Here is a 27,537-nt window from a genome sequence, read left to right as displayed (position 1 = left end):
TCCAGGTTTGAAAAAGAAGTAAAAATTCTACACTAAAAATGCAATTACTGAAATTGAGGACTCGGTAGCCAAATATAACAGAACATGAGATTTAGCTGAAGAGAACATTAGTAACTGGGAAATAGATGAGAAGAACTATCAAGAATGAGGCACAGAAAGACAAAGGAATAAAAACTACAGAAGAGAGGATGAGACAGCAAGGATACAGTTAGAAGATTTAATACGTTTAATTGTGAAAAGCAAAGAAAATGCAAAATACATGAATAAATACAAAGTAACACTGACTGAATAAAAAAATTAGATACTGTGGTGTTTGAAAGTATTTATAGAATTAAATAAGTCAAGAGAGCATAAAATGTCTAGGTTAACAACTAAAGAAGACTAAAAGACTATATAACTAGCCCACCAACAGGAAAAAATGGAATAATAAAAATATCTGAATCAATCAACAAGAAGGGAAATGAGAAGTAAAATACTGAGGGCAGATAAGAAAAATACAGTAGTATCATATAATGTCCAATATATAAATAAATGGCAATGAACCATGTGAAAGAAAATGCTTGATAATCTAAATGAAGTACAAACAATATATACTTGCTTCTAAGAGATATATCTGAAATATAAGCATGCAGAAAATTTTAAGTAAAAGGATGGAAAAGATATGCCATGTAAACACCAATCAAAGAAAACCGATGTATAGGCAGACCTCAGAGATATTGTGGGTTCAGTTCCAGACCACAGCAATAATGCAGATATCACAATAAATTGAGGCACACATATTTTTTTGGTTTCCCAGTACATATAAAAGTTATGTTTACATTATAATGTAGGTTATTAAGTGTGCAATAGCAGTAAGTCTAAAAAGAGCACACCTTAATTTTAAAATATTTTATTGCTAAAAAATGCTAACCATCATCTGAGCCTTCAGCAAATTGTAATCTTTTTGCTGGTGGAGTTCAAAATATTGCAAGAATTACCAAAATGTGAAACAGAGACATGAAGTGAGTAAATGGAAGTTGGAAAAATAGAACCAATAGATTTGCTTGATGCAGTATTGCCAAAAACTTTCAATGTGTAAAACAAGGCAGTATCTATGAAGCACAATAAAGTGAGGTATGCCTATACCTATATTAATATTAGACAAAGTAGACTTTAAGGCAAAACAAAGTCCTAGAGATAAAGTAGGTCACTTTGCAATGCTATAAGCTTTACTTCACCAGAAATATATCTTGACCAGTAAAGAACTGGCCAGCCTAGCCCAGTCCAAACTTCTTCCCATAGAATCATCACCTAATTAAATAATGTCTTCTGAAGTTACTGCTTTGTGATGTGGCTGGATGCATACACAGACAAATCTAATTGATACTCGGAGGAAGAAAAGCTGCAGAAAAAAATTCAGCAACTATCTTACTGGTAAACTTTGCTTTTTTTCCCTTGAGTTCAGAACAAAATAAGAATGATTGACATTATTATTCTGATTCATCATTGTGCTAGGCCTCCTAAACAGGTCCAAACATGGCCTGAGAGATCAGAGAAAAGAGACAGGGGAGGGGCTCCTGTGGTTTGGACCTCCCACCAGCGCATCAGAGGAAGGCATCCTTCTCAGCTTGCCCAGGTGCAGGGCAGAAGGGAAAGCAGGGGTGAGGCTGAAAAGCTGTCAGCAAACATCAAAATAGGGCACCAGATTCTTTATTACGCTTTCTCTCCCCCGTATCTTGGACACCGCTAATGTATAGGTCTTAGATCCCAAAGAAGATATGTTTCCACCAGGAATCACAACAATGGCTGCTCTGAATCACCAGTTGAGGCTGCCACATTGTCACTTACGGCTAATCAGTCAGCAACAAATGGGGATCACAGTTGATTGATCTTGTTTATCAAGGGGAAAATGGAATTGCTACTACAAAACTGACTGAAGAAGAAGAATGTCTGGAATTTGCCCCTGTCCAGGGCTACAAGTTAATGAAAGGGTACGACACCCCCAAAAAATTGAGATCTTTAATGACTCACAATTTCAGTGATAATTTGGTACAATCTATGAAGTTAAGAACTTTAACTGGATGAGGCTCTAGTTGAGGGCAAAGAGAGCAAGAAATTGGTATTGGAAGAAAGAGCCTAGAAATCCCAACTTGTGACAAGTTGCAGAAGCTCATTCCCTTCCACTAATATTGTCTATATGATGAGTGGTCATTAAGTTCTATGATATTAAAGGAGGGTGATGATCAGGCTACTAGATGAATATGTATCACAGAAAACTACAGAGACTTATAAGAAATTTTGGTCCCCTATTTTTGGGTTCATAATGGGCACATCTTCCTGGCACCATGTTCGGCAAAATATGATGTTGCCACTGATGAGTTTGGAAGTTCAAATAAGAGAATAAGATGTATAATGAACTAATTGTCCAAGGGGGTGGACCTACCAGATACAGTTTATAGCTTTTCAGAAATATTCTCACTCTTCTAACGACTCACTGAATTTCTTGGATTCTTTGCACAACAGGGTTCAGTTGTATTCTTCCACGGAGAGGCACTGTGTACGATTTGGAAGGCAGAACCAAAGAGAGGTCATCCTGATTTGGTGGTGACCACCGGGGACAAGCACGTGGGCACCGGCTTGGCGGATGTGTGGTTTTGCTCATGACTCGGGGTCTTATCTTTTGACAAGTACTAGCCACGGCACGACAGGCAAGTCGGATCATTCATGACTGAGACCAGCAGCCACCAAGTCAGGAACACCTTCCTGAACCCACTTTAGAGGGTCAGGATCTTTGCGATCAAGTTTAGTTATTTGCTATCATGAGACTAGAATTTTCATATATGCGTCAAGTGTGACTGACACTGGAATTAGAAAATGACCTTTTAAAGGTCAAAACAATGGCAGAGATGACAAAGGAGATATTTTTTAAAATCCTAAGCAAAATTAAATATCAAATTTGAAATTTCATATTCCTGTCATATAAAGATGATTTTCAAAGCTGTAAGAAAAATACCCTTCTTTAAAAAGTGGATAAGCAGTAGATAGAATGTTCATGCTCCTAAAGCTATAAATATATATTAAAATATTAATTATATATTACAATACTCAACCTCACTCATAAACAAAGAAATTAAATTAAAATGAGAACTCTTTTTCTCCTAAAAATTTTTTCAAATTGTCAAATATTTTTTAAAGTCATCCTTTGTATTACCAAGGGTATTTTGAAGTAGGTGTCCTCAGACAGTGCTGGGGGATATATATATTATGTGTATATTATATATCAGCCTGCATCGTTGCAGGAAACAGAGGGCATACTCTGAGTCCTTAACTGAGGACAGTTTAATGAAGTTTCTCCTTTTGCAGTGCAGTTGCAGTTAAGGGCATCGTAAGGAAGAGGGAAGGATCAAGGGCTAGCAGCAGCAAAACGCCATTACCACACTCAAGACTGAGAGGGGAACAAATTGGGCTGGAGGAGACTGAACAAAGTCAGGCTCTGGAAGTGTGGGTTCTATACGGGAGCTGCAGGTTTACAGCACAGCCATTGCCCAGAAGAGAATTAGTGAGCTTGTGGTGGGTAGAAATAGTTGCCCTGACCTACTCCCAGCTCTCCATCTCCAGCTGGTGTCTCCCTGTGACTGAGCCCGACTAGAAACTGAAGAGCAAGGAAGCCTAAGTGATGTAATCAGATTCCTGCCCATGAACTTCCCGGACAGAAAGCTGAGGAGGAAGGGGCAAAGAATGGATGTTAGGGTCAGGGCTGGAGGAGGGAGAGGGAAATAGAATACAACCAACCATCATATAGTATAAATTATATCTCTCTAGTAGACATATGGCATTGTGAGTTAAGTTTCATGAAAATGTTCATATGCTCGATTGAATAATTCACCTCTAGGAATTTATCTTAAGGACACTATTGAACGAAAATACAATTGCCATTGCATTATTATTTATAACTGGGAAAAAAGAAATAGCTTAAAATTTTAGAGTAATAGGTTAGTATGATGGAGTAATATGTCACCATTATAATCATGATGTATGTGGGTTCTATGCTTCGTCACCCCTTTGTATCCTCAACATCCTCACCTCTATTTGAGAAAGTGTCTTTCTTTAAGGCAACAGGATTTAAGTATCAAAAACAAACTATACATATATATATAATTTATATATATTTATTTATATATTTAATTTTATTTTATATATATGTATAATTTTTTCTCTTAGGTCCTCCTCTCTGAAGAATTGCAAATATGGATAGCAGCATATGGATTAAAGGACGGGCAGTGTGTAGCAGAGTTGTTACCTACGGAAAAGAAGCAGAAAAGACAAAGGGAAGGAGACCAGAGGAGGAGTCTTCTACATGTTGATATGTGGTCACTCTGTCACTACTTAAAAAAGGACCCAAGGCCAATGGTAAAGAAGAATCGGAGCTGTCACCTGGACTTCAGATGTACTCCTGGTCAACTCTGTATGACAGTGGGTCATTTCTAGTTAAGACTTCCACCTGCATGCTTTTCTCATATTTATGGGTTAAATTAGCATTGCAACGTATGCAAGAATACTTTGGAATCTGGAAAAATAATGTGCTGTTAAGTATAATAGGCAGGTTACAAGAGGTAATATACCTTTACAGTGTACACTGTCTTCATGATCCTAATTTAGATTTTAAAATACCTATTTTAAAATGCCCATATGAACACTATTTATGAAATGTTAACAGAAGTTAATTCTGGATGGTGGAATCATGCTAACTTGGTTTTTCTGTTCCCTAAGAAGTTTTCCAAAATTTTCTAAATATTTATTACATGTATTATCAGAAAATATCTCTTAAGGAAAGGAATTTTTATCTCAGTGTGGACTGTGCAATTCCAGTTAGTGAATGCTGACTTAATAAAGCTATTTTCTGAGAGTGTTACACATTATAACATGCCAAAACTAATCACTTCAACAAATCACATAATTTAAAGCCATGCCTAAAATTTTTGAATTACACAATACAACAGAGAATGAGAATTTGAACCACAATAAATACCATAAATGCATAGGGATACACAATTTGCCGCCTGACTTATACAGATTAAGGTACAATTGCAGCATGATTAAGGTACCATTAAGTGCAGGTGTTGTGACTTGATCTTCAAATAATAGGAGAGTTCAGAGATCTCTTTATTTTAAATAGTCCTCATCCTTAGGTTCCTTCCAAGAAAGAAGGAGTTTGGGAAACTGAATGTGACACTGAAACTCTCAGAACAAAGGGCATTATCCCCCTCGCCATATGAACCACGCACAAAGATGCACCAAGAATTACCGTAACAAGCTTTCCAGTTTAAAAATAGGGGCAAAAACTCACTGAGTTTTCACTGTTGTAGATTTTAGTATGAAATTTTCATTCCCTGAGTTGATTTAATTGTCTGGAATTGAATGAACTAATGAACTCAAAATAGAAATAAGGGTTGGGAACTCTGCTTAATGATATGTGGTAGCCTAGATGCGAGGGGAGTTTGGGGAAGAATGGATACATGTATATGTATGGCTGAGTCGCTTTGATGTGCACCTAAAACAATCACAACATTGTTAATCAGCTATATGCCAATATAAACTAGAAAGTTTTTTTAAAAATTAAAAAAAAAAAGAAAGAAGGTTCCACTGCAAATGGGGCATTTCCACATTGTCCCCTCAACTCAAGTGTATTTATTTTGGGGAAATGAAGTGAAGTGTATTTATTTTGGGGAAATGAAGTGCATGACATGATTATTCTTGTAACTAAATAGATTCTGTGTTGTATCGAATGTAGCTAAAGTACGAAGAAAAATTAGTTCTTTTTGGTGAACACATTAATCCATATAACTCTTCACCTATGCCTTCCCAAACTTCTAAAATATGTGCTGTTTATGGGTCAGAACTTATATTTTAAACATTTGGAAATAGAACTTGACCATCAACTCTTTCTAGTTCATTGTTAGTTGTACAGTGTAAAATGCAGTTAGAAATTTTGGTGAGAATATTTAATGAAATAAAATAATCATCATAATAATGTAAGAAACCAGGACTACAATTATTCAGTTTCTAACTATAATTCATAATTGCTACCTAAGCTTTACCGTATGCATGCATACTTCCCTAAGAGGATAAATGGTAAATCTGATATTAAAATGTAGAGTAGCTTTTATCATTTTATGTGTAATCATAGTAGCCTAAATTACACACATTTTCAACATCAGATAATTCATGTAATTGCTCTGCTTTGGTTAGACTGAAGCTCATAATTTCTCTGATTTGTCCTGAGTATGATAAAAAGACAACAAATACTGTGGCATCAGATGGTATTAAGTCAGCAACCAGACAGTGTCAGGGAAATTAGAGTTTTCTGAATGTTTAAAAGAATTTATTAGGGAAAAAAAGCACTCTTGATTACACTACACCTGTTTTCCTTTGTCTTTATTGTAGGGAATGGGATAAATTGATTATCTGGATGTTGGATTTGCCTCTTTAAAAAAAAATCAGTGTTGTAAAGACAGTCATACAGGTTGAGAAAAATGAGGTGAGCTTTATTTCATAAGCATGGATTTTCATTAATGCTTATGGTTGCCAAAATGTCTCAACAGAGATGCGAATGAGGAGAAAAATATTTTCTCGTAAATATTTTCCTTTTAGTCATTCTTTAAAATTATCTAATTTTCCTTCCACTCACCAGGTTCAAGATTTAGTTTAAAGCAGTAAAGAGCAAAATATTTTAAATGACTTAGTACAGGATTTTCTAGTCATTTAAATAAAAATTTGAAGCTGCCCTGTTAGAGCTCATCTATGCCTATTTCATAACCAGTCTATAGTTCTACTAAATTTTACCTTTGTTAACTATTGATAGAAGCCACAACTACTGACCACCAAAAACACAGGTGGCCAAAAAAAATGTGGGTTTATTTAGTTTGAAGCAAGGGATGATACACACAGAAATGATGGTGGGGCATTCCATAGGAGAAGTTAGGGAAGGATAATCTTAGAATGTGGCTAAAGTTAGTCATAAGTTTGTCTTGGCAAGGGTTGGCCAGGATGCATAAAATAGGCAAGGTGCTGGGATAGTCAGTGATCTCATCATTAGAACACGTGTCTGTGAAGAGATATAGGGAAGTTTTTCTATACTGTCCTTTTATTTCCTGGAACATACGGGTCTGATCAAGCTGATATCAGGGGACTCATTGCAGACAGTGTGTGATGCATGTCATGTTTTTGCTTGGTAGATTTATCTCTTCTGTGAGTAATATATCAGGCTGTCTTATGAACTGCAGTTTCTATGTAAGTTCCCACCCCCTACCACGACCACCACCTTCTACAAACACACACACGCACACACAGCCTAGCTGTCTCCAGAGACCGTATTTTTTTCCTTTATTCATTCCCTCTTCTCGTGGGTTTTCAGCCTGGGCTAAAGGATGGACCATCATCTCCTGGGACTGTCATCAATCCAAACGGACAACACTGTTCATTCAATGGATAGTGATCTTGTATCATATTTATAATGGTTATATTTTGACCCCTTTAAGCAGAATTCCTTCTTGTACTTTTCTTTAATGATCATTTTTTAATGATCATGAAGTCACTTGTGAATCAGTGACTTCACATACCTGGTGGTTATCAAGACAAGAGTATGGGGAATACTATGATTTAAGGAGAAGGGTGTCTACTAATAATTTAGAACTTTATACCGGTAGAGGAAAGAAAATAGCCTAGAGGATGAATAACAAAAATTTCAAATAAACATATTGCAATTAGTGGCTTCCAGCATCAGAGTGCTTTTAGGCAGAAGCAGCCTGCCCTATGCTGTCACTGGTTTATCCAAAGGGTTTTTTTTTTTTTTTTTTTGCGGTACGCGGGCTTCTCACGGTTGTGGGCCCTCCCGTTGTGGAGCACAGGCTCCGGACACGCAGGCTCAGCGGCCATGGCCCACGGGCCTAGCCACTCTGCGGCATGTGGGATCCTCCCGGACTGGGTCACGAACCCGTGTCCCCTGCATCAGCAAGCGGACTCTCAACCACTGCGCCACCAGGGAAGCCCCAAGGAGGGTATTTTTTTAAAGCATACATGAAATGACTGGCACTGAAGAGTAACCAAAAGTTGGCCTTATTAAGCTTGGTCCGCACCCAGCAGTTAGCTATATTGGAGTCACACAGACACACACCGACATATTGATTTTTGTTTTCTCTAATAAAATTACAGACCTGAGCTTTGAGTTTACTTCTTAATGAGAAGCCATTTATTCTTTTGTGATGACTCCTTTAGGCACCCTTTTTTGGGAATGTTTATATAAACTAGACTTTAAATAATGACAAGCAATCATCGTATGACCTCTCTATAATGTTGCTATGTCAATCTCAGAAAACAAATGTTAAAATTTTGTCTAGTATGTATTTTAAATCAATAACATTACTATGGCAACTATTAGCAAATCCATTTTAATCTGTACTTCTCTTGTAGACAAAATAGAATACTTCAACTTTTAATAAACATTGCCACTTAATTGACTTTTACTCCATAGCCTATTTATTCTGGTAGCTATTAGTTTTTCACACAAAGTAAGATAAAGAAACAGAACTTAATTGAAAATAGTAAATACAACATATTTTACTTTTACCTGAGAGCATGTTCTGAAAATGGATTATTCTTAAAAATAGTGGATGTAATTCCACAGGTTTTCTATCATGTATGATATACTAAATTGTAATTATTCAGGGTAGTGAAGGAGACTTTTCTTTGGATATCTCAAGAGTAATAGATAATAAAACATGCACTACATAAGCCAATTTATAACATACTTTATATCTGTAAATAATCTTGGATCTATTTGATATGGTAGGAGGCACTACAATTTCCACACAGCTAAAATATCACTAATGAAAAGACAAAAGAATAATTTTATTGTTTCTATAAATTCATAAAATCAACACCATGTGATTCTGAGACTGAATAATTTGAGAATCAATCACAAAAGTTATGGTGTTTCAACATTTAGAGGCATGTATGTTTTCATTAACTACCAAGCACACAGTTGTATGAGCCACAAATTATCTTAGTAAAGATAGCAGTAGTTAAATCTTAAAGCAAACCCTTTCCTTATATGCATTCTTAATCTAACAATATAAGCCATCGTTTTTAAAGATTACTTTATTCCCTATGTTCTCAATAAATGTAGTAAGCCAACATATGTTTTCTTTTGCTTTACATTTTGCTGTAATATGGTAAAAATCCTCTCAAGATAAGACCAATAAATATTATTCACTTGAATTTTCATGTGCAAAAAGGCAGTGATTTAGTTCAATAATTTTACTTTAATTCGTTAGAACTTCAGCTACTGTCTCATCTGTGAGTATCTCTGTGATTGTATAATTTTTAATATATACTTTTTGTACCACCTCCTTAAATAGATAGAAGACAAATTTAATAGGACCAAAATTCTATCAAAAATGTGCAGGTATATGTGGAACTGATTAATCAGGAAACAGTGTTGTTATCAGAAGAATTTGTCATTATCTAATGCCATGAACCACTAATAACAGTTAAATGACTTCAACTTTATATATTCAAGCCATCACTGTTATAACAGATATACAATATTTTATCTTGGGAAAATATTTTGAGATGAAGTAATAAGCAGAAACAATATTTTCAAAGTCTATATTGTGTCACCAAAGCTACAAGCATGAATCTTTGGGAAATAATTATTTGATTCATGAGTGTAGCACTTTATAATATTTTTCTTAAACTTCCTAGGGTGATTCTTTTTATATAATTTCACCAAATGACATTATCTCCCTTTCTTGTAAGCATTCCAAGAGAAATATCAGCAATATAGGACAAGCACTCTTACCACAAAGATTTATTAAGGAAAATAATCAAATAAACCACATATATAAACAGATATATAAAATAAAACATATTAAACAAGTTATATGTGTGCACGTAGGTAGTGAGAAATCTTGAGCTATCTCAATCTATTAAACCTCTTCACTCAGCTCCTCCCCAAAGATAATAATTTAGACTTTTTTGAACTGGTTTTTAAGACCTTTGAGTGCAGTTGCTATATTCAATTCCAAGTTCTTTGCACCTCACCCTATGCCTTCATTGCTGCTTTCGGTCCAGTGGCCATCCTCTGTGCTAACATGGCTTGCCCTAATGTCCACACACCCAGGCTTTGAATTTTTCACCTCCTGTCTTTCAAGAAGCTATTATCTGCCTAGTTTCTACATGAGACACCACCATGATGATCAAGATACAGACCAGCCTTCCAAACCACACCCTCGCATTCTCCTGGTCCTTTCTCTCTTGTCAAAACGCAACCATAGATTTATTTTTGGCAATTTCTAAATTTCACCCAAATGGAATCATACATTATAGACTGATTTCATCTGACTATTTTGCTCCACATTATGTCTGAGATTCTCTCTGGGTGTTGAGTATGGTAGCAGAGGCACATTGTTTGTTATCGCTATAGAGCAGCCTTCACAACCTAGGCACTCTTCACATTTTGGACTGTTAGAGACTGTTCTATGAATGCAGAGTAAGATGTTTAGCAGGAATGCTGGCCTCTAGTCATAAAATGCCAGCAGTAGTGCCCCAAGGTGTGACAACCAAAAATATCTCCAGACATTCTCCAAAGTACAGTGAGGAACAAAGTTACCCCCAGTTGAGAACCATAACTATATAGTCTTCTGTAGTTGGAATGTATCTTATAATTATTTATCCAACTTTCACTGATAGAAATTTGGTTGTTTGGAGTGTTAGTAACAACCTGGACTTACTCAAGAAAATAAGGCCACCCTAATAATCATGAGAATAAAGTGGTTTCGTAGGTAAATTAGAATTTACACAAACTTCGTGAGAGCTTGGCAGGGGTGGTGGCAGAGGAGGAAACATAGGATAAATATAAGGAAATTGCCAAAAAATGTAAGCACAGGTGAAGAAGAAAGTTTGGGAAGCAGATCCTGGGGACTCCACCTGAAGCACCAAGGCAGGTAGTTGTCAAAGGCCCCCAGGAAAGCTGCATGCTTCTCAAGGTCTGCGAGAACACGCCCCTTAACTGTCTCAGTCAGCAGCAGCAAGTTAGATTTCCAGCTGCTCCCTGAGAAGATGCTCTGAGTCGTACATCCAACTGCACACCAAGGTCAAGCAGTTTCAGTGAGATTCCTGGGAGAAGAGGGCCTCCACTCCTCTTCCCCTTCCACTGTGAGATACTCTCATTGACAAAACTGAACCCTGAATAATATCAGGATGGGATTCCGGAAAATGTCATCCTAAGCTTCTTTTCTGCATTTCAAGGGAGAGCAGAGAGTGATGCTCAGTTGACAGGAGACAATCCAACACAGCAGCTGCTCTAAAGATTCTTGCATGTGCCTTTTGGTGCAAATATGGACTCAGTTGTGTTCGATGTATATGAAAGAGTGATACTGCTGTGTCACATAGTGGGGGTCACAGAGTACTACCATCAGCAGTGTCTGAGAGTTCCAGTCACCTCACATCCCTGCTATCGCTTCATACCACTTTACATTTTGAAATTTTTGTTTGTCTTAATTTTAGCCATTCTGGTTGGTGTGTAATGGTACCTTAGTGTGGTTTTAATTTGTACTTGCATGTTGACTAATGATGATCATTTAGCACCTTTTCTTATACCTTTAATCCATTGGGATACATCCTGGTTTATAGTGCTGGTCTGTGGCCCTTGTCATCATTTTATTAGTTTGTCTATCTTCTTCTTCTTAATTTGTAGAAATTTAAATGTATGTATATACACATGTATATACATATATATGTACATCTATTTCTATATCCATATTTATATCTATGTCTAGATCTAGATCTAGATAGATCTGGGTATGATATCATTGTTACTTATGTGTCACAATTATCTTTTCCTACTCTGAGACTTGGCTTTTAATTATCCGAATGCTGTATTTTTTTATTTCATTTTGATAGTAGGGTCAGCTGCAGTCCTAAGATACAATACAGAGATTTCCTGTGTACTCTTCCCCATTTTCCTCCAATGATAACATTATGCAAAATTAAAGTATAATATCAAAACCAGAAAACTGACATTAACATAATCTATTAATCATTCAGATTTCACCAGTTTTATACACACTCATTTGTGTGTATGTATTTTAGTCAAAAAATATCTTGAGACAAATGAAAATGGAAACACAACATACTAAGACTTATGGGATGCAGCCAAAGCAGTTCTAAGAGGAATGGGTAGAGTTATAAATGCATGTATCAAAAAAAAAAAGACTTCAAATAAACAACCTAACATTATACCTCAAAGAACTAGAAAAAGAAGAAACTAAGTCTGAATTTAGTGTAAAGAAGGAAATGATAAATAGAGAGCAGAAATAAATGAAACCAAGAAAAAGAGAACAAGAATAGAAGAGATTAACAAAACTAAGACTTTGTTCTTTAAAAGATAAACTTGACTAATAAAGAAGAGAGATGACTGAAATAAATATAATTATAAATGAAAGAGGAGACATTACAACAGATGCCACAGAAATACGAAGGATCATTAGAGACCACTACAAACAGTTATATACCAACAAATTGGACAACCCAGAAAATGGATACATTTCTGGAAACATAAACCTACCAATACTGAATCATGAAGAAGCAGAAAATATGAATAGACCAACAACAAATAAGAAGATTTGAGTCAGTAATAAAAATACTCCCAGCAAGTAAAAGTTCAGGACCAAATAGTTTCACTGATGAATTCCACCAAACATTTAAAGAAGAATTAATACCAATCCTTCTCAAACTCTTCCAAAAATTAAACAGGAGAGAACATACCCAAATTCATTTTACAGAGCCAGCATTACCCTGCTACCAAAGCCAGATGAGGATCTACAAGAATAGAAAACTAAAGGCCAATATCCCTGATGAATATAGAAATAAGAATTCTCAACAAAATGCTAGCAAACAGAATTCATCGAAACAATGAAAGGATCATACACCATAATGAAGTGGAATTTGTACCTGGGATGCAAGGATGGTTCAACATACACAAATCAATATATGTGATATATCACATTAACAGAATGAAAAATAAAAATCATATGATAAAATCAACAGATACAGAAAAAGCATTTGATGAAATGTACCATTTTTATGATAAAAATTTCTCAACAAATTAGAAATAAAAGAACCATGCCTCAAAATAATGAAGGCCATATATGACAGACCCACAGCTAAGAGCTGAAAGTTTTTCCTCTAAGATCAGGAACAACACAAGTGTGTCAACTCTCACCACTCCTAATCAGCATAGTAGTTCTGAAAGTCCAGGCCACAGTAATCAGGGAAGAAAAAGAAATAAATGCATCCAATTTGAAAAGGAAGAATTAAAATTGTCTCTGTTTGCAGATGACATGATCTTAGATATAGAAAACTCTAAAGACTCCACCAAAAAAAAAAAACCTTCTAGAACTTATAAACAAATACAGTAAACCTGCAGGATAAAAAAAAACAGCATATAAGAATTAATTGCATTTAATTGCATATCTATATACTAACAACAACTTATCTGAAAAAGAAATAAAGAAAACAATCACATTCACAATAGCATCAAAAATGTTAAAATACTTAGGAATAAAATTAACCATGGAGAAGAAAGATCTGTACAGTGAAAATTATAAGATACTGAGAAATAAAATAGAAGACACAAATAAATGGAAATATATCCCATGGTCATGTATTGGAGGACTTAATATTGTTAAAATGTCCATAATACCCAAAGCTATAGATTTCAATGAAATCCTTATCAAAATTTCAATAGTATTCTTCACAGAAATAGAAAAAACAATCCTAAAATTCATATGGAAATGTGAAAGACCCCAAACAGTCAAAGCAATCTTGAGGAAGAAGAACAAAACTGGGGGCATCACACTTCTTGATTTCAAGCTCCACTACAAAACTCGGGCAATCAAAAAAGTATGTTGCCAGCATAAAAATAGACACATGAGACCACTGGGACAGAATTGAGAGTCCAGAACTAAACCCATGCATATAGAGTCAACTAATATTTGACAAGGAGCCAAGAATACTCAATGGGGGAAAATAGTCTTTTCAATAAATGGTGTTGGGAAAACTGGATATCCACATGTAAATGAATAAAACTGGATCCCTATCTTACACCACTTACAAAAATTAACTTAAAATGGATAAAGATTTAAATTAACTCAAAATGGACAAAGATCTGAAATCATAAAACTCCTGGAAGACAACACAGGGAAAAAGCTCCTTGACACTGATTTTAGCAATAAGTTTTTGGATATGACACCAAAAGCACAGGCAACAAAACCAAAAATAAACATGTGACGTGCAATTACATCAAACTAAAAAGCTTCTGCACAGCAGAAGAAACAATAAACAAAATGAAAAGGTAACATATGGAATGGGAAAATACATTTGCAAATCATATATCTGATATGTGTTTTATATTCAAAATATGCAAGGGAGTCATACAACCCAATAGCAAAAAAAATCCAATTGAAAAATGGACAAAAGACTTGAATAGACATTTTTTCCAAAGAAGAAATATAAATGGCCAACAGGTACATGGAAAAATGCTTAACACCACTAATAATCAAGGAAATGGAGATCAAAACCACAATGAGCTATCACCTCACACCTGTTAAAATGACTATTATTAAAAAAATAATAAAAGATTACAGATGCTGACAAGGATGTGGAGAAAAGGAACCCTTGTGCACAGTTGGTGGAAATGTAAGTTGGTGCAGCCACTATGGAAAAGAGTATGACGTTTCTCAAAAAAATAAAATAAAACTACCATATGATCCAGCAATCCCAATTATGAGGATATATCCAAAGGAAATGAAATGTCTATCTCAAAATGTTTTCAGCACCCCCATATTCATTGCAACATTATTCATAATAGACACAACATGGAAAGAACTTGAGTCCACTGAGAGATGAATTGATAAAGAAAATGTGATACATATAATAATATATTAATATACCTATATATAAATGCTATTCAGCCATAAAAAAGAAAGAAATCCTGCCAATTTTGACAACATGGATGAAACTTGAGGGTAGTTAAGTGAAATGTCAGAAAGAAAAAGACAAACATTGCATGACCTTACATAAGCAGAATCTTAAAAATACTGAACTCATAGAAACAGAGTAGATTGGTGTTTGCTAGGGGCGAGGAAGGTGAAATAATGGGTAAAGATGGTCAAAGGGTACAAACTTCCAGTCATAAGATGAATAAGTCCTGGGCATCTAATGTAAAGCATGGTGACTATAGTTAAAAATACTGCTAAATGCTAAGAGAGTAAATCTGAAAAGTTTTCAGAGCATACACACATACACAGACACACACACACATACACAGACATACACACACGCACACACATACACACACACGGTAACTATGTGAGGGGATGCTTTTTTAAGTAATGTTACTGTGGTAATCATTTTGCAATATATATGCGTATCAGATAATTACGTTGTATACCTTAGAGTTATAAGCTATATGTCAATTATATCTCAATAAACCTAGAAAAAATAAAAATGTAATTTCTTTTTCTCCCTGCTGTTATTGTTTCTACTGAAAAATCTGGTATTATTCTTCTTTTTGCTCTGTTGAAAAAAAAATGTGGTACTTACTCTGGCTGCTTTGAAGATTTTATATTTATCTTTGTTCAGCAGTTTTATATAATACATGCAGGTGTGATTTTCTTTTTATTTCTTCTGCTTAGGACCATCAAGCTGCTTGAACTGTAAGCTGTTGTCTTTGCCAGTTTTGGAAAATTCTCATGCAATGGTATTTCACATATTGCTTCTGTTTTATTCTCTTTCTCTTGGACTTAAATTAAATGTATTTTAGATTTTTTTCAGTGTATCTTCTATATCATTTATACTCTTTCCTGAATTTCCCATCCTATTTCTATATGTGTTTAAAGGATTCTGTTGTTTTGTGTTTTTTTTAGTCTCCTAATTTTGTCTTCTGCCATATTTAATATATTAATTATTCTACTTCTTTCATTCTTATTTTCAGTTACTGTATTTCTTTAGTTCTAAAATTTTAAGTTGACCTTCTTATAGATTCCAGGTCTGGAAAGTCCCCATCTTTTCATCAACTGTCAATCTATTTTTACTGCCTGTATTTTTTATCTTGGTCTTTGTGCATTTTATAGACATGTTTAGTAATTTTTAGTCATAAAAATTGTAGTGTTTCTGCCTGATGATCTTCCTAAAAAGAGGATTAATCTTCACGAAGGCATAGACTGTTTTGGTGGATCACCCTGGTCCAGTCAAGGAAAGGTTTGGGGCTTTGTGAAGCTTGAACTTTCTTTGATCAGCTCTTATCTCTAAAGCATAGACGTATGTCTATGGGCATATGCTCTTAGGGGGTATTCTTTCTCGGATCTTAACTGAAAACCTCTGAGCATCCTTTGGAGTCATCCAATGTGTTAATCTCTAAACTGTTGCTTCGTTTTCCCTAGAAGCATTAAACTGCTGAAATATTTGCTCAGTCCTTCAGATCTCCAACTATAGCCTGCTGCTTGGTGTCCGGATGTCTCTTCCTGAACACCCCATAGTTTAGGAAGTTTACCACCCAAGCCTTGGTGGTAAACTTCATGCAGTCTCCCACACACTTGTCTGCAGTTATTTTTTCCCCTCAAGTTCAGTTCTTGGAGGGTCCCAACACCAACCTCTGTCTCCCCAGCATGAGGCCTCTGTTAGTTCTAGGCCTCCACTTTCTCTCCTGCCTCCTCACCCATGGACTTGGCAAAACACTGAGGACAACTGCAGAGAGGAATGTGGGACTCAGAAGTCTCTCTCCCTTATCTCCAGAATCTGGGCCCCTCTTCTGCCTGCCTCGATTGTCCTTCAAAGCTTTTCAAGAGTTGTTTCATATCCTAATCCAGCTTTTATACTTATTAAGAGAAGGGTTAGTCTGGTGGGTGTGACCTTGTTGTGGCTGACAATGGAAATCACTGAATTATGTGAGTTTGCAGTTATGAGAAATCCTAAGTGAACACATCTCTTGAATAAATGTGACATCTCTGAACACTGAAAAAATATCAGATACAGTTACTTCTACTCATAAGATTGCATTTTCTCTCTCTCTCTATGTTGTTTCATCTTTTCCCATTCCTTCTCACTCTGTGATGGTGGTGGGAGTTTATCACAACCTGCTTTTAGTCAAGTAGAAAAGTTGCCAGATCATATTTAACCTAAGAGTTTTTGTTAAGTGATTATGATGATTTCAGTAGAACACAAGAAACAATCTTCCCTGTTGTATGGTAGCAGCTCAGGATTTCAGGGTTAACTAATTCCATATCTGCCTGACAAAATTTAAAATTTATAACTAGCTTATTTTCCTTTAAAAAAATGCCCAAGTATGTTTTAAGGAACACTTAATATTTGAGCATTTGTATGGTCCTTTACTGATGTTTTATTCCACCTGCATTGAATACCTATGTGTGAGAAACCCTCAGGATGTCAGCAAAACATTTGAAGTGCTATGAACTGAGTTATTTAAAATCTAGTCTCCAAAAAGTACTTGAAGTGCCTATAACTCAGCTAGCTGAAGGCAAAATCACAGAGTGGAACTTTCTATTCCATATGCTAAAGTAGCTCATTCAACAAAAAGGTGCATTAATGTCTACTATGCAGAGAAATCTAACGTTAATTTTTTGACTTGTGGCCAGTGGAGTCTGCTGAGTCTGTTATGGTAAACATGAGATTTTCAAAGAATTGTCCAGAGAAATCAGCCCATGAGAGATTTCTTTTTTCTGGACACTTTCTTACAGAAAAGAACCAAAATGCTTGCTGTGAAGTGGGAGGAGGTGGTGGTGTCAGGGTATAAAAACTTAGAAATAGGTTACTTCCAATCGCACTGGATTTCATCCCCATTCATTCCTATGAAATAGAAATGAAGGTTTATGGGATCTGTAAGATAGATGAGCACTTTAAATCACTCTGTCTAGTTTCACTGCAAGCTGATGTCTTATTAAAATCAAACAACAGGGCTTCCCTGGTGGCACAGTGGTTGAGAGTCCGCCTGCTGATGCAGGTGACACGGGTTCGTGCCCCGATCTGGGAGGATCCCACATGCCGCGGAGCGGCTGGGCCCGTGAGCCATGGCCAATGAGCCTGTGCGTCCGGAGCCTGTGCTCCGCAACGGGAAAGGCCACAACAGTGAGAGAGGTCCACATACCACAAAAAAAAAAAAAAAAAAAAAATCAACAGCATACTTGGGGGCCAAAAGTTGTTACAAGTCTGCCACACTGGGAAATATATGAAACAAACAAAACAAAATATAGTGAATAGAGCTACTTATTAAGCATGAAAATGATCCTCATCTGGGATTATTTGGATGCAGTTTTAGAAGCATTTCATTCCTCAGTTGTCATTTCTGCAGTAAGCACTAAATCATTGATGTATTTTTCCTCGCAATTCATGATTTCCCATCTTAGAGCAGGAACTGAGGGAAGTATTACAAACTAGGATGGTTTTATGAAAGAAAGGAAAAACAGGAAAGTGATAGATAAAAGTAATGATTTATGAAGTGATATGTAAAAATCAAGGCACAGATTGTCTGTGGAGGGTATAGGGAAGAGCATCAGAATGTCAATTTTGAAGAAACTGTGTTCTTCTATTATTTCTTCCAAACCTGGAAGCAGAATAGTAAGTCCAATGCAGACTTAGCTTGAATTACAAGAGATTTCAATAAACTGCCTGTCTGGGACCCCAAAAAGCCTATTGTGCTGTTCATTACATAAGACATGAAATACAGACAAAGCTCAAATCCTGACAGTGTACACTTTTATTTACCCATGAAGATAACTTTATGCAACTAACTTTATGCAGGAATAGATTAAACATCTATTACTGTAATCCTGATGATTTCTAATAAATTAAAAATTACTTTTGGGAGCCATCCAATTATTAATCATTAGAAGGTGTTGCATTCTTTTAATTAAAATAAATGACTTGAATAATGCATGAATATGTGAATACAAGAATAGTTAATTGTTAAACAATGTAACGATATTTGAAGTCCTTGGGTCAAAATCTGTGGTCAAGTGCATGTACATAGACCCACTGCCCTGAAACATTTAGATACTCCTCTCTTGGTTATTTAAAGAACAACAATCAGTTTTATCTGGAACTGATAGCCTTTGTTAACCTTTAGGTTTGATCTTCTTACTTACAACTTTAAAGCTTGCTCTGAATTCAGAATTAATGGACAATTTACTAGAACACTAGATCAACAGAATTTTATGTCTGGAATGCATAGAAATGTGCAAGGTTGTAAGATCACACCTGGCAGAGCTAACTCTTCAATTGAGAAGGACTAAGGGGAGCTCAGTGGAAAAAACCTTTTTAGAAAGTATGACATCTCCCATCAACCTGAACGTTCAGTGGAGGTCAGCTGACTAGGTTTCCATTTATTCATCCATTTTGAGTCAGTTATTTATGAATATTTATTCACTACCCACTAAATTATTAATTAGGTTTCTTACATCTCCCTCCAGCCTGTCTGGACCCCTTGATCATCAGAATTTTTCTTTTCTTTTATCTATATTTACTTCTATGAGAGTTTTCTAATTTTAAAACACTGATATGCTCTATTCAAAGATTTCAGTCCTGTAACAGACTAAATTCCCCTGAAAATGTAATCTATCTCTACATAATGTGGAAACACCACATAATATTGTCTTAATCTGCTCGGGCTGCTATAACAAAATGCCATAGACTGGGTGGTTTAAACAACAGACATTTATTTCTCAAAGTTCTGGAAGCTGTGAAGTCCAAGATCAAGGCTGCCAGCAGATTCAGGTCCTGCTGAGGACCTGCTTGTAGAAAGCTGCCTTCACACTGTGTGTTCCCTTTCCTTGGTGCAGGCATTGTAGAGAAGAGGGAGGAGGGGGAGAGACAGAGACAGAGAGATCTGTCTTCCTCTTTATAAGGACACATCTCATCATGAGAGTCTAACCCTCATGACCTCTTATAAACCTAATTATCTCCCAAAAGGCCCACCTCCAAATACTATGACATTAGGGGACAGAGCTTCAATATATGAATTTGAGGGGAGGGGGACACAAACATTCAGCTCATAACAATGTTTATTGAAGCTTTATTAAACTATGTAAACGTCTCCTATAGTTTTCTTAGTATCCATGCATTTTTTTTTCTGAAAACATTGCTGAATGTTTATCAAGTTCTAGGAACTGTGATAAACACAAATTTCTCGAGTTCATGAGGAATTTACAACTTTGTGCCAGAGAAATGCACATTAACAGATAATCATAGTACTGGTTACGGCAGTGAAATAAAAATATATAAAAACTGATGTAAGAACACAGAGAAACTAATTCATTATGACTGGAGGGACAGGGAAGGTTTACAATAAGAGGTGAGAATTAGCTGGATCTCAATGCATGCACAATGGGAAGTAAGGTTGGAAAAATCTGGAAGGCTATCTGGGCAAAGCAAACTGGTCTACAGATGGATCATGGTTTTTCGAAAATAACCCACTTAGAATTAGCGAATAGCATTCCGAAACTCTATCAGAAAGTTTGTGATGTTTACACAGCCACATTTTAAATTTTTATTTATTTAATTTTTTTTTTTTGGTATTGACAAGAGTTGAGGATGGAAAAGGGAGTTTGGACCAGATTATGAAGGACTTTTAAATGGCACGCCAGAGATCTTGGACCTCACCTGGTAGACAGTGGGAAACCAGCTCAGCTTTTTTTTTTTTTTTTTTTTTCAGTACGCGGGCCTCTCACTGCTGTGGCCTCTCCCGTTGCGGAGCACAGGCTCCGGGCGCGCAGGCTCAGCGGCCATGGCTCACAGGCCCAGCCGCTCCACGGCACGTGGGATCCTCCCGGACTGGGGCATGAACCCGTGTCCCCTGCATCGGCAGGAGGACTCTCAACCACTGCGCCACCAGGGAAGCCCCAGCTCAGGTTTATAGATGGTGAATGAGTTAAGATACCAGATTACTAACATATTAAAATAATAGCTAACATGTATGAAGTGCTTTTGGTATACCTTCTCCATATAATTCTATAAACTTTACATGCATTAACTTATTTCATGCTCACAGTAAACTCATTACGTAAATGTTAGGATTTTCTTCAATTTATAGGTGAATAGACTAAAGCTTGGAATCACTTGTGTAAGATCACACAGGGAAAAAGTATCAGAAGCAAGTTTCACACTCCAGTCTTTCTGTCTCCAGGGATTTCACCACTAACTTCTAAACTATATAAAATTAAATTTCTCAGGGTGGTTTATAAAATGAAATGTACAAGTAAATGATTAAAATTTTGGTGCTAATCTCCTCTTCATTTTGTTCCCCCTACCCTGGACTTGGAAGAGGCTTGTTTTGGATCTTGGGGGCTGGGGCTATGGGGGCAATGGGCATCTACTGTACTTGAAAAAATAACTAGAAACAATAAAGGAAAGCTAAATAACATCACCCATAAAAAAATCTATTATTGCACTCCACTGCTTTTTAATGCTTGCTCTAAAAAATTATTGACATGCTCAATATCTTCCTTTTAATTTCTCAAGTAACTTCCAGAGAATTTACGTGAGGTAGATAATAAAAGAGATAATAAGTGGCTCATGAAAGATGATGAAGTTGAATTTAAGAACATACTTTTAAAACCCTTCTAATAAATGTTGCTTGTTTCAAAGCTCTTTTCGGTTCACAGTGCAGGAACAAGATGGCAACATTAATGGAGATTCAGAATAGATTCAAATATAAAATTATGTTATATGATGTGTAGCCATAAAGAGGGATATTTTCCCTGATTTGATGATCTGCTTCCTATGCTTGGTGACCTTGAAATATTATCTTGATTCTATTCGCCTCTGTTTTTGATTTATGATTTCCAAATTCAAAACTAGATCTGATAAATTTATCCTGATTCTTATATACATTCTTCTTTACAGAGATTGTTTTTTCATTGTGAAACTTGTTTTTCCTGATCCTTGTTTATAATCCTGCTACAAATTAGTCATTCTGTTGCCCTCCATCTAATGCTCCCTAAAAGAGCATAACTTTTCACCAAGTACATTACTCACCCAAATGGTTCATAAAACTAATAAAAGTCCAACAGACTTTTGAGACTGTCAACAGACTCTCAAGGTGTCCAATGGTTGAGTTACAGAAGTTGTAAAATAAATAATAATACATTTGTTACAATCACAAGGATTATAGCTTAGGAGCACAGTTCCAGTTTTGGGGTTTGGGGAATTGGAATAGAAATAAAATCCTGGAGGAACCAAAAGAGAAACTCAGGCATAGGAGCAAGAAGACATAAATTCTCTTCCTACAATTTTTAAGTGGATCCTGAAACTGAAGTTTGGCCATAATAAACAGGGTTAAAACAATGTGACCTGTAGACTGATGGCATCAAGGTTGATTCGATGCTGAGTCCAAAGAGAAGAACCAAGTGCTTTTTGTATTTGTCCCCAGAAGATGGCCTAGTTGCAGGACCTTGGGTCATTGTGAAACCAGCCTCCAGAAGTTAAGCCATTGCAGAATGAACAGCATGGTAATGAGGTAAGAAAAGGGACAGGTCCCCAAACCCTCAATCTGTAAGATACATGAATGGGAGGGGCACCAGGGATTTTTAGGGCACTGAAACTACTCTGTGTGATACAATAATTGTGAATACACGTCATTCATTATACATTTGTCCAAACCCATAGAATATACAACACCAAGAGTCAGCCATAATGTAAACTCTAGACTTTGGTTGATAATGACATGTCAATATAGGTTCATCGATGGTAACAAATGTACCATCTGGTGAGAAATGATGATAATGGTGGAGGTTATGCATATGTTAAGGCAGAGTGGGAAATCTATGTCCTTTCCTCTCAGTTTTGTTGTGATCCTAAAACTGCTCTAAACAATAAAGTCTATTAAGAGAGAGAGAGAGGGAGAGGGAGAGGGAGAGGGAGAGGGGGAGAGAGAGAGAGAGAGAGAGAGAGAGAGAGAGAGAGAGAAAGGTGAAACCAGCAACAGAATAATAAAGATGAGGGAAGATGATTCTAGAGGGAAGATTTTCATTGGTCATGTTCCCCAGTGTCCTAGAACAATGGAGGAAAACATTTAATGCCTTGGTATGTCCCCAATTTTTTCACTTTACTATCATTTTAGAAATTCAGAGGTAATAAACTCTTGACGATAGTATTTTAGTCAAGTACTAGCTGGTCTCCTTGAGTTCAGTCTCTCCTTCCTCCAATCCACATGCTACACTGCTTCTATGTTTATGTTTCACAAATCTCTAACTTCACCCCCCCACTTGAATTTCTCAATAAACTCGTTACCAGATGAAGTCTAATTTTTCAACATGTCATAGTAGGTCTGAGCAGGTTAAATGCTGCAGTCACCATTTAGTTTACAATCGAGGAATAGGTAAAATAATATTATGAATAAAACACACATACAAATGTGTCCTCTCAAGAAATGGGGAGTATAGTAAGGAAACAAATTGTACAATGTGAAATACAATAAAATCTGATAGATAATAAATTAAACAGTAAAGCAGAAACAGGAGGCAATCAGATTAATTCTAAGAAAGAAATTGTCTCCTGATGAGGGCCTTGTAAAGAAACATGAGTATAACCAGACTAGGGGTTGGGAAAAATTGCTTAAGCAAAGATTAAGCCCGGCTGAAGCAGTGAGTTTAAAATGTGTTCACTTTGAGGAAACAAAGTAGACAATGTAGTTAATTTGGGGCCAAAATGAAAAGAGTGTGCCATGTTTTGATTTTACAAAAATACGTATAACATCTTAAAGAATAGGAAGTTTCAATGAGCTTTTGAGATCAAGCCAAATGATAAAATCAGCATTCCACAACTCAAATACTCAACAATTTGAGTTTCAGTTGTAGATTGGGCTTGCCAGAGGAATTAAAGAGAGTGGATTCAGTTTACTCCAATCTGACCAGATGGACTTAGATGGGTATAATAAAATCAAGTCCTGATTTTAAAATAAATACTAATAACAATGATAATAATAGTAAAACAAGGCTATTAATTAGAGGAGACAGAGGAGGAGCAGTAGATAATGGGATTAAAGCTTTGCCCAGGCTCATTACAAAGGAATATGTCCCCAGTTCAGGCATTTTTCCTCAGGATGGACGTGACTGGTGAGAGAAATGATATTAGCGGTTGTTGAATTCTGCTTTTGCTGTTAGTGCCTGCCTTGGGTTTCTAGTACAAAAGGTCCAAGTTGAAGCTCCAAACTTACACAAACCAGCAAACTCTGTGTTCCAATAATCCCACCCCTATGCTCATTCCTGTTACTTCTGCTCCTCTTACTACCACCAGAGAGAACGGTCTTTTCTCACTGATTTATTGACTCCTCGGCACTCCTTTTAAAAGCCAGTGCCAATTTCAGGTGTACAGCAAAGTGATTCAGTTATACATATACATGTATCTACTCTTTTTCAAATTCTTTTCCCATTCAGGTTATTACAGAAAACCTGAAACTAACACAGCATTGTTAATTAAATATACTCCAATATAAAATTTAAAAAATTTTAAAATCCATTAAAAAAAAAAGAATTTTACTTTGCATGACTCTGCCACCTCAGGACTCAGACCAGAAGCATTTTTAATTTAAAATGTTAAAAATAAAACTGTTTAAATTCCAAAAAAAAAAAAAAAAAAAAAAGCCAGTGCCTAATTGTTAGTGGCTCAACTGTTTACTAAAAGAGCAAACGTTTAGGGGAAAAAATAGATATGAAAATACTCTGAATTTACCACTCAGTGATGATTCCAAGAGGGTCATCTTTGCTTTTTTCATCACACTACTTAGACTCATACACAAATTTCATCTTTCCTTTCCTTCACCTTCTAGTGCAGTGCTTAAGATTATGGACTCTAAAATCAGACCACTTGAGAGGTCACATCTTAGCTCTGTTACCTACCGGTCATGTAATCACATGACCCAGATATGTAACCTCGCTGACATCAGTTGCCGTATCTCTAAGACACCGAGAATGATGGACTCCTCTTCATAGTTTACTCTGAGGAGTAAAAGACTCAGTACTTGAAACAAATTAAAATATTGCCAGGGACACAATATAAGCGCTGGCAAGACGAGGAAAATCACAAAATGCAATTGATCAATACGTAATTCTTTCTATTGTCCCTTCTAGGAAAACAAAGGTCATCAACACTCTCCACGTTGCTACAACCAACGGTCAAGTCTTCAACCTACTCGACCCACCAGCACTGGCTCCCTCACCCGGCTTCCCTTATACCTCGCTCTCTGGATCCCCACCTGCCACTGCTTCACTGGCCCATCATGGCAGATTCTGCCTTTTCACACAATGTCTCAACAGTGCAGTGCCCTAACACTCAGCACTCAGACCTTTCTCTTTTCTCCTTATGTGATTTCATCCAGATCCTGATTTACAAACCTTTCATTAAATGATGTCTCCTAAATTTAAGTATCCCAGATAGAACTCTCTCCTGAACTTAAAATTCATGCATCCAATTACCTATTGAAAATCACCATGTGGGTGACAAATAGATAGCCCACAATTAAATTCTTCCTAACTGAAAATCGGAGCTTTCCCAACACCTGCTGTACCCACAGTTTTCCTGATCTTATTTTACAACTACATCATCCTTTTTGTAGTTTAGGATAAAAGCCTTGAAAACATCCTGGGTTCCTCTTTACTCTAAAGCTGTATGTCTAAACTGCCAGTAGATTTTGTTGCTTCTGTCAGTCATCAACATACACCCCAAATCTGACCACTTCTTTAGCATTTGCACTGTTATTCTGGTCCATCCTGGTCCAGGCCATCGTTATCTCTTGCTAGGATTATTTGGATAGCCTCCAAATTGGTCTCCTTCCTTTTACCTTCCTCCCAACAATCAGTTCTCAACTCAGCATCGACTGGTGCTTCTAAAATATCATTTCATTCACAACACTCCTCTGCTTGCACTATTCCAATGGCTGTCCTTTTCACTCAGAGTAAAAGCTGAAGCCTCTCCCTGAACCTACAGGGTCTATCCTGACCAGAACCTCTTACTTCTCTGAATATCTCTCTTGGTCTACCTTTAATAACTAATAAATAATGAGAATGAGAATTTCTGGCATACGTAAAATGAGTAGATTAGCCAATACAATTTATCTATAATATAGAATAAGAGGACCAGCATGATGTATGATTTTGAAAAAATGATTAAAGTTCTTATTATTTTGACTTTCTTATGCCAACTTTGAAGAAAATGAGTTTGCTACCAGATGAAAGAAAAGGGAAGGGAAGGGAGAAATTGAGAGAGACAGAGAGAGAGAGAGAGAGAAAGCAAGGAAAGAAGGAAGCTAGATCTATACATATAAACACAGCTATATACCAATAAATATAAAGTTATTTTACACACTATTCTTGCTTTTAAAACAAACAAAGCAACAATTTATTCCAAGATAAATTACAGTCACAGAGGTATCTCAAGTGTTTGTAAAACCACCTATACATTTAAACAAATTGTAAAATATGTTAAAGAACATCAACTATCTCAAGGATGATATCTACTAACATACTGCAAGAATTCCCTAACTAAGGAATTCTTACTGATTATGACCGTCATTGTAATTAACATCTCCTGACATAAGTTATCTATAAACAAAGAACTTGAGTACAGTTTGCCAATGTCCACTTTTACTCATGAATGAGTTTTACTCAGAATCCCACATAAATTGATCATTCTATGTAAACACATAACTACTGATGGAGTTGTTTTCTTTGTATTTGAGATGGAGAGGAGCAATCCTATCCAACTGCCATACTTGTGGGTTATTAATTAATTTCATATCCACGATTATTAAAATATTATTACTCATGGTTGAATGTGTTGATGAAAAATAACTACTTGGCACAGGCAAATATTATCAAAAGAGCAATAAGGCAATGAAAGCCACACAGCCAAAAATGTAATCCATTTGTCACTTCATTGAAGAATTCAATAACGCTGGAGACATGCAATCGTGTAAATAATCTTGGTTTATTTGTGGGAGAAACATTCAGGACAAACAATAATAATATTCTGGATTTATTTTTCTTTAGATACTCAAAAAAAATTTGTAATACTTAAAATGTTGGGAAATATAGGATAATATTTCCCATGCATGGAAAATTTGAGAAATAAAGCTAAATTTAGAAAAAAACACATATTCTGATAAAATATACTGGGGGAATTAGTTCAGGCCATAGGATAAATTGATCACATAAATCTCTAGCAAAATATATTAATAGCTACAGTAAAATCCAATAAAACAAAATTAGTACGCTTATGCCTCAAGGCACATTCGACTTCTCTCACAAATCTGTTTCCAACACCATTTCAGCTCGATGCCCTCTGTCTGCCAAGAAAGTTTGTCTTTAAGACTTTTTTCTCAAATAAGGAATCTTTTTAACATTGAAAAACTTTGTATTAGAACTGTACAAAGCTTGTTTTGAATAACCATTTGGACAGATAACTAGAGAAAAACTTTCTTTTCCTTGCTTT

The 27,537-nt window shown here is 36.0% G+C and overlaps 1 long non-coding RNA gene across 1 annotated transcript in view; it reads right to left on the bottom strand.

Annotated features, from left to right (window-relative positions):
- The window catches only part of LOC309795800, a 518,318-nt gene that overhangs the window by 392,382 nt on the left and 98,399 nt on the right, over positions 1-27,537 (bottom strand). The gene's annotated exons all lie outside the window — the stretch shown is intronic.

Source organism: Mesoplodon mirus, assembly GCF_964341445.2.
Source record: "Mesoplodon mirus genome assembly, chromosome: 20".
Classification (NCBI taxonomy): domain Eukaryota; kingdom Metazoa; phylum Chordata; class Mammalia; order Artiodactyla; family Ziphiidae; genus Mesoplodon; species Mesoplodon mirus.
The sequence above is the reverse complement of the archived record's forward strand: the minus strand, read 5'-3'. Positions and strand labels throughout refer to the sequence as shown.